This window comes from Macaca thibetana, chromosome 6 (genome assembly GCF_024542745.1).
Source record: "Macaca thibetana thibetana isolate TM-01 chromosome 6, ASM2454274v1, whole genome shotgun sequence".
Classification (NCBI taxonomy): Eukaryota; Metazoa; Chordata; class Mammalia; order Primates; family Cercopithecidae; genus Macaca; species Macaca thibetana.
The window spans coordinates 85,688,319-85,696,482 of record NC_065583.1 but is presented as its reverse complement, the minus strand read 5'-3'; the positions used below and the strand labels follow the sequence as shown (position 1 = coordinate 85,696,482).

At 43.9% G+C, this 8,164-nt stretch overlaps 1 pseudogene; it reads right to left on the bottom strand.

Moving 5' to 3' along the window:
* Nucleotides 1-5,609: 5,609 nt before the first annotated feature.
* Nucleotides 5,610-6,242, bottom strand: LOC126957475 (gamma-glutamylcyclotransferase-like; annotated as a pseudogene).
* Between the last annotated feature and the right edge of the window lie 1,922 nt (nucleotides 6,243-8,164).

Genomic DNA, 8,164 nt, shown 5'->3' with positions numbered 1-8,164 from the left:
GTCTTAGGAGTTTATAGTTTAGTGGGCGATATAAACACGGAAAATGGACTGTTAGAAAGTATTCTGGTTAACAGAAATGTGTATGGGCATTAGGTTAACCAAAGGGAGTAATCATTCCCACCTGGAGGTTGGCTGGGGAAAGGGCCCATATCAAAGGAGAGCCAGGCTGAATCTTGAGGGATAAGAAGCTTGTGAGTGTACAAGGAAGGGAAGGGCATTGCAGGCAGAGGGAGTAGGAAGAAGAAGAACAACATAAACAGTGCTCAACATTGAACATGAATAGAGCGTTGGGGTTTGAGTAGGGAGAGGAGAGAGAGACAACTGGAGAGCAGGCAGAGAACAGGGGAACTTTACCACATTGCAGAGGGAGGACTTCACACACAGGCACCGAGGAGCGGAACAGGTATACTTTACACATGGATAGATTTGTAGTCAAATGTTTGATGTATTAGTGACGGTGTCACATCTCCCAAGTCACACAGTGAGTACCTAAATGCAGTTTGATCACAGAAAGGCTGTAATGAGTGACAGGAATGCTCTGGAGCTGGCAAAACTTTCAGGGTCCCTCTGTGTTCACCCTGGGACCAGTCCTGGCTTCCACAAGGCTTGAAGTGTACAAAGGGGCGGTTCAGGGGGTGGTGGGCTGCCATTGCTCCAGCTGCCCTCAAGGCTGCCACACTAAGCATGGCTGCCCATGTGGCCCCCTAGGCATGCTGCTGTGGAGGCTCAGGTGAGAGACCCTTAGTACCAGCCGCCCTTTTCAACCTCAGACAATGAAGGTTCTGGTTTGGGGCCGTGCCTTGTTTTCCGAGTCTAATTCTTTAGGAAGCTCTCTCTGGCCCTCTTCAGATTTGACTGCGGGCGTCACTGGCTCTGGCTCTAACTGCAGTCTCTCTGGCCAGATGTTTCCTTGCCTTCTACCTCTATGTGGGGCTGTGTGATACTGAACTCGGTAACACTGACAGCTACCATTTACTATGTACCTACTGTGTGCTGGGCTCAGTGCTAAGAGCTTTATATGCATGATCTCTAATCATCACAGCAACTTTGAAAAGTTGATATTTTGGATCCCAAACTGACTGGAAGAATAAGGAAAGTCTTCCTAACCTGAGGGACTTGAAGTTCAACCAAGGTCAGGAGTAGAGGCCGCCTCCCTACAGGCCGCCTCCCTACAGGCTCTGCCATACATTTGGAAAGTCTCTCTTGTTGCCCCGTCTCTGCAAACAACCATGTCCAGAGGAAATGGGAAAGTGTTATTCTAAAGTTTTCCCACAGGAAACCTCACCTTGTGTTATTGGTTAAATTGCATCACAGGCTAATTCCTGACCCAGAGGCTAGCAAAAGGAATGGAGTGACCACCACTTTTGGAGAAAATGAGGCCCATTGCTGGATTGGAACTGGTTTGACTTCTAAAGGGAGAGCTCTGATGGGGAGAAGTAGATTCCTTAACAAACAGGAATTCCCTAGGAAGGAAGAAGAGAAAAATGGTGGTGGAGTAGGCAACCAACTGCGTTCATTGCCAACTCCTAGCACAAACTTCTTAGAACGAGTGAGCCACCAATGGGAACTTTATCTTGCTTAGACAGACAAAACTGAAAACGCTGAAATAAAAGGTGGGGCTTGTGCTGTTGAGAGGAAGGTTTTATCTACTCCAGGCCTAAATGTTTTTCAATGAGGTTATCGAAATGATATTTATTTAACAAATAAATATCCCATTGCCGTAGGTATCAGTACCTGCCATTTGCAGGTAAGAAAACAGACAGAGGAAGGTTAGGAGACTTTGTCCTGGGCTTCCCAGCAAGGAAGAGGCAGATGTGGGATTCAAGCTCAGGTGCTGGGTCCAAAGCAGATGCTCTCTCTGCTGCTCTACAGAGCAAATTCCAAGGTCTTAAAGGAAGGATAACACAAGCCTGAAAGGGGTCCCGAAGACCATCTATTGTAACCCCCTCATGAGCTTGCCTCCATGCCGTGGCATTTTCCCACGGGGCACTTGTCCAGCCTCCCCTTGCGCCCCTCCATGGAACAGGCAGGAATTCACATCTATGAAAAGAATGCTGAGTGTCCCTCATGGAGCGGGAGCCCACTCCTCAGGGAAACTGTGCCTGCACCCAAGGCACACACAACTTTCAAGTAAGAGGGAACATGTCATAGTGTCATTCAGGATCTCAGATCCAGGATCAGGGAGAGGAACCACCTGTGTGCGAGACATCATATGAGATAGAATCACAGCCTTGCTTGTGAGAAAGAAAAAGAGTGGTCCCAAACAGAAGTGAATTGAGATTCACATTGCAAGGCTTTTCTGAAAACACACCTGAGCACATTTCTCTCTGAAATCTCTTTGTGATGTTTCTACCAGCTGGCGGTCTGTCTGAGCACCAGCTCCTTCCTAAGCTAGGCTTACTCCACACAGCTAACAGAGGCTCAGCAGTGCTTAACTAGGCCTGTCATCAACTCACCCCACAACTAAAATGAGACATTCCTGTTATCTTATTCCTAGTCTAACTTTTATCTGGATAATTCTTTTTGTCGATACACGTTCAACCCCCAAACAATCTATGAACTGGATATCTTTTTGTTGTAAATACAAAAATAAAACATTGACAAGTGTTCAATTGAAATACTCCTTGAAGGGGCACTAATTAGAAATATATCAATATAATGAAATACTTTAAAATGTTTTTTTAAGAGGCAGAATTAAGTCAGTTGATATGAAATAACATATCTCTAAGACGTTAAGATATTGATTAAGATGTTATTAAGATATGTTATTAAGATGCAGCACAGTGACATCAGTATGCTAGCTACCATTTATGTTTAAAAAATGGTATCTCGAGTGGGACTTTCTTGTTTGTTAGAGTAGAATTGGAAGGGCAAAGCTGAGGACTATGAAGGATTAATAATGCACCTTGTATAGAAAGCCACCAACAACAGGCCAGAATTCCTTTCCAGGGCTTTCTTAAAGATGAAACAACTGACCTTGCAGCTATCAGCACACACTCCCCACCTTCCCACCCTAGTTGGCCTAGTAACCAGTGTTGGAGTTTTTCCTTCCCCACCATGCCCTGCTGCAAGCCACATGAAATGGGCTCCAAGAGAAACATCATTAAAGATTGGAGTTTACTTGCAAGAAGAGGAGGCCGGTGCCTCATTTACCAGTTGGTCAGCTGCTTAGGTATAGTTGATGCATTGATCTGCCCTGTTCCTGTTGAGCAGGGGCAAAGAGCCTTGGGAGAAACGGCAGAGTCTGGCTTGAAAGGGACACGTGAGTCTCCGATGGGCAAATGGACACCATGGAAGGTGACAGTCTTGAGTTGTCTTGTTTCCTGTCACTGGGCAAGGAGACCCAAGCATAAGAGGCTATGGGGTGTATACAGAGGTAGAGGCTGAAGGGGCTGGAAGAGGTCAACCTGCAGCTGGATCCGCCACATTGGAGAAGCCATGTATGTGAGAGAGCCTCTCTGAAGAACTTACCTGCTAGCCTCAAAGAGCCTGTTTTAGGGTGCCAGACATTCAGATGGTTAGTGTTGGCCAGTGAGGCCATGAGCATTCACAGAGAAAGAACCATAACGCAGGAAGTTCAGTAAGGAGACAGTTACCCTCCCTCCCCATTGCCTCTCCCAGTCCCCAACTTTGATAAAGGTTAGGCAGAAGTTGTCATTGAACCTGATCATGACTCATCCCTCTCTACTCCAAGAGGAAAAGTGAGGGGACAGGAGTAAAAGACAGATATGCCCCTTGCCCACTGCAGGTGCCCCCAGCTCATGATGGGGGTGGGTGGTTTGACTAGGTAAGATCATAATTTTAGACTAGATTAGACCAGAATTTTTAACAGCTAAAAGCAAGAAGAAAGCTATGGGACCCCTTCATTTTCTGCCTCCTAGGGATGGGAGATTGGACAGAGCACTCTTGTAAGTTGTGATCAGTTAAAACCCCCCTCCCACATTTTAGGTTAGTTTCCCACAGCTCCATATATGTGGATATGGGCAGACTATCTCTGGAAGGATAGAGAAGAAATGAGGATATGCCTCTTGAAGAATGACTTGCAGACTGACCCCAGGCCAGATATACTTCCTGCATATCTTTTGTGCTAGTTTTTGTGTTCTTGTTATCACATATAAATATTACACAAAATAGGCAGAAGGCATGCCAAAGCAGTGAGAGGGAACAGGGAGGATGAAAGAATGGAGACAGGACCCTTATAGCTCAGAAAAAAGCAATCAAATTGATCTCTTTAAGGTAACAGGTTCACACTGAGGTGCAAAACTCAAATCTATTATTTGTCCCAGAAGGAGTGGGGTGATGGGAGCTACTCTGCACTCGGTTTGGTCCTGAGGGGCAGAGGAAGTGAGGATAAATGAGGATACTTCCAGACAAGTTGCATGCTACAATTGGCCTATCCGGTTGGCAGGAGGCAGAAGAGACACTGGGATGCACACAGCCTTCCACCTGCCTGCCCTCTGCCTAAAGGAGTCTCTTACCCACATCCTGGGTCATGAGAGCATTCCAGAAAGTGGAACCTGACCCTGGCCTTCCCCACCAGACCACCTGCAAAGGAAAACTCGCCAGATTCAAGTATGAGTAGTCAGAAAGCGCCATCACGAGATCTGTGTACAGACAACAACAGAGGAGAGGGGTCTGGGACAGGGAGAGAAGAAACAGCACCGTGGCATTACAGATGCATGTACTGGATTCTCCCTGTGATGCTGTTTGTAATAACGATGATAATAATCACTTTAAAACTTGAGAATGGCCTAAATATCCATGAATAAGGAACTAATTATACAAATCATGGTACATCTATATAACTAGTTCTTTTGAAGCCTATTTTGTGTAATATTTGTACATGATAACAAGCCACCAAAAACCAGCATGAAAGGTATGCAGGAAGTATACCTGACCTGGGGTCAGTCTGCAAGGCATTCCTCAGGAGGCTTTTCCTCATTCCTTCTGTATCTTTCCAGAGATAGTCTGCCCATATCCACAAAATCATGAGTTCTGTCTGTACATGCTAATATGGAAAGATATTCAAGATACATAAATCACTTTAAGTGACTTATTAAATAGGCAACATGTAAACATAGTATAAAATCCTAATAATACAAAAGGGTATACAGTGCAAAGCAAGTTTCTCTTTTTTTAAAAACCACAAACATGTTTATTCCTCTAAAAACAGTATACCATCTTTCCAGTTTTCAAAATGTTATTATCAATTATCTGCAGATTACTCTCATTAATCTGATTTTTACAAATCTCAGACAGAGCAGAGCAATTCACCAGCACCATCATCAAGCGAGCTACAAATCTATTCTTTACCGAAGCAAGGAGACACTTAAGATCAAGTCAAGAGAAGAGCTTTCAGTGTTCACAGAAGGGTAACTCACATCCATTTGTCATACATTTCAGGGTCCCATATCCCCCTTTTAAATTGTCTAACTCCTAACTCAGTTTATTTTTATAGTGTGAAAACAAGGAGTCACCCAAGTGAGATATTCCTTCAGAGCACTGTTGAAAATGAATCAAACATGGAGATCCCCCAGATCCCTGTTCTCAAGTGTTAAAAATATTTTATATTAGCACACAGAATATCCTTAGATATATTCCATTATGTTCTAAAGAGTTTGTGTTTCCCCCGTTTTGATGATGTTTTCAATTTCTTCCGAGACCTTTCCTGTATAGTCAATTGGTTCTATTGCTTTTAACTTCTCTTGATACTCCAGTGGCAAACCATTTTTTTTGCACCCATGCAAATAATCTTTTTATACTGTGAAGACAGAGGAGTACTTTCGTAATTTGTCATCAGATAACTTTGACAGGTTAGTTCTCTTTCTTCTTGAGTTGAAACTTTAACTTCTATTGCAACATATTTTCCTTTTTTTTTTTTTTTTTTTTTTTTTTTTTGAGACGGAGTCTCGCTCTGTCGCCAGGCTGGAGCGCCGTGGCGCAATCTCGGCTCACTGCAACCTCCGCCTTCCAGATTCAAGCCATTCTCCTGCCTCAGCCTCCTGGGTAACTGGGATTACAGGTGTGCGCCACCACACCCAACTAAGTTTTGTATTTGTAATAGAGACGGAGTTTCACCATGTTGGCTTGGATGGTCTCGATCTGCAGGCGGGCCACACAAAAAAACGCCGCTGAGGGGTTTCGGAGGTGGATACTCTCGTCAGCAGGTTGCTGCCGTAGACGAAGTACAGAAAACTGTCCTCATCCGGGCCCGGGACGTCCCTGCAGCCCGAGTTCGCCATGTCCCACTGCTGCCTGAACGGGAACCTGGAGCAGAGCTGTGAGGAGCAGCCAGAGAGAGCAGTGCGGCGGCCCAGGACCCTGGCCCAGTGACTCCCTGGCCGCCGCCTCCAGCAAGTTGCTCTTTTACCCTATTCCTCATCAGTTCAGATTCTCTCACCAGGGGCAACCCCTATTTTTGGATTCTTGTACCAGGATATGTTATTAAATTTTTTTAAAAAGGTCAGACCAGCGTATGATTCCATATGTGTGAAATTTAGAAGATTACATATATATTTGCAGGTGTGGGTATATGTACAATATATATAATATGTTATACATATACACAATACAATATATAAAATCAATATATATTATTTTTTCTAAAAAGGGACTGATGACTCAATTAATTAATTAATTAATAATTTCCCCATCAGTCAGATGAGGAAGGGGCTTTTTATTTTCCATCTTTCTTCATTGACTATTTACCATATGCACTGTCACTTGTATGTTTACTCTTTTTATTTATTTAAAGTAGGTACTGGGATGTAGGGAGGTGGAGAAACGAGTTTGGACTAGACTTTAAAGAATGGTGGCAGAAGGGTATGAGATACAATAATAACCTGAGGGAATAGCAGTGTTGAGAAAAAGCATCTTTTGTTTAAGGGAACCTTGACTATATTTGTTTTATTTTTTCCTTTTGTAGAGGAAGCAACTAGTTGACGGGGGGAAATATGAGCGAGAGAGAGAGACAGAGAGAGAAAAAGAGGATGCTTGATGGAGCAAAGTCACCAACAGCACTGGAGGAGGGGACAGAGGGCCAGGCAGTGGGACTGACCTCAGAAAAGACAGGTGCACCTTTGGAGGGTGCACCAGAGGGGGCGGGGAGGGGACAGACAAGGAGGGTGCCGAGGCTGAGGATGGGCAAGCTAACTGGCCACAGTGCAAGCCCAAGGGGACAACGGATTCCAGACTCTGGACACATGGCCGAAATAGCCAACTGTGGGTTCCTGGCTACAGAGGAGGTGAGTGGAGCCAGGAGAAGAAGATGAGAGAGCAGAGTGGGGAGGCATTAAGTCAAGATGAAGATGAAAACTGGTTTAGTGCCAGGGTTTAAAAAAACAATAATATTTTTAAAAGGTTATGCTCAATGACAGGAAATTCAGGCTCTGCGTGACAGGAAATTCAGTAGGCACTCGGTGAGCTGCATGACTGAATTTGTGTAGCAATGTCAGAAATGCTGAAACAAAACAATAAAAGTTTTTTAAAAAATACTTTCAAGCTTTTGGGAAACATAATTTTGGTTAACATGACCCCACAATTAAATGAAGTCTATTTAATTATGGAGGCAGTACTTCTGGAGGAAAACAAATTGCCTAGGCTGTAAATTTAGCAATGCAACAAACATGAAATCAATAGTTTATTAATATCAGGTGTATGGGTATAGACTTGCCTTATACAGAAGAGTTACATTCACATACCTGGTTGCAAAGAAATTAAACATGAGCTGAGATGCTCAAAGGAAATGAATCACTTAGGGATAGAGCATCTTCAATTAGAAAGGACAGTTTGTCCCACCCAGAAACAATCTCTGGGCTCATGTGTAGATGGAACTGTCACTTGGAATGACTTGTCAAAAGAGCTTGAGGTCAAACTAAAGCTGAAACTGAAAGGTAAAACTCTGAGCTAATAATAACTATTGACTCACATCACCAGAAAGTTTAGGAAAGGAATCAAGAGGAAACAACAGCCACTTAGCCCTTCCTCATCCAAGAATCCTTTCTGCCATTCCTTTCCATCCAGCACTTTTTCCCTGTGTAGTAACTTTCGGCTTTCATATTTCATTACTCCTCCGCAGAATATGAGGTTCAACTACAGGACTCTCACACAGATAGACGAGAAGTGTACTTGTGACAAAATGTTCTCCAGTGGGCTTCTAGCTAAT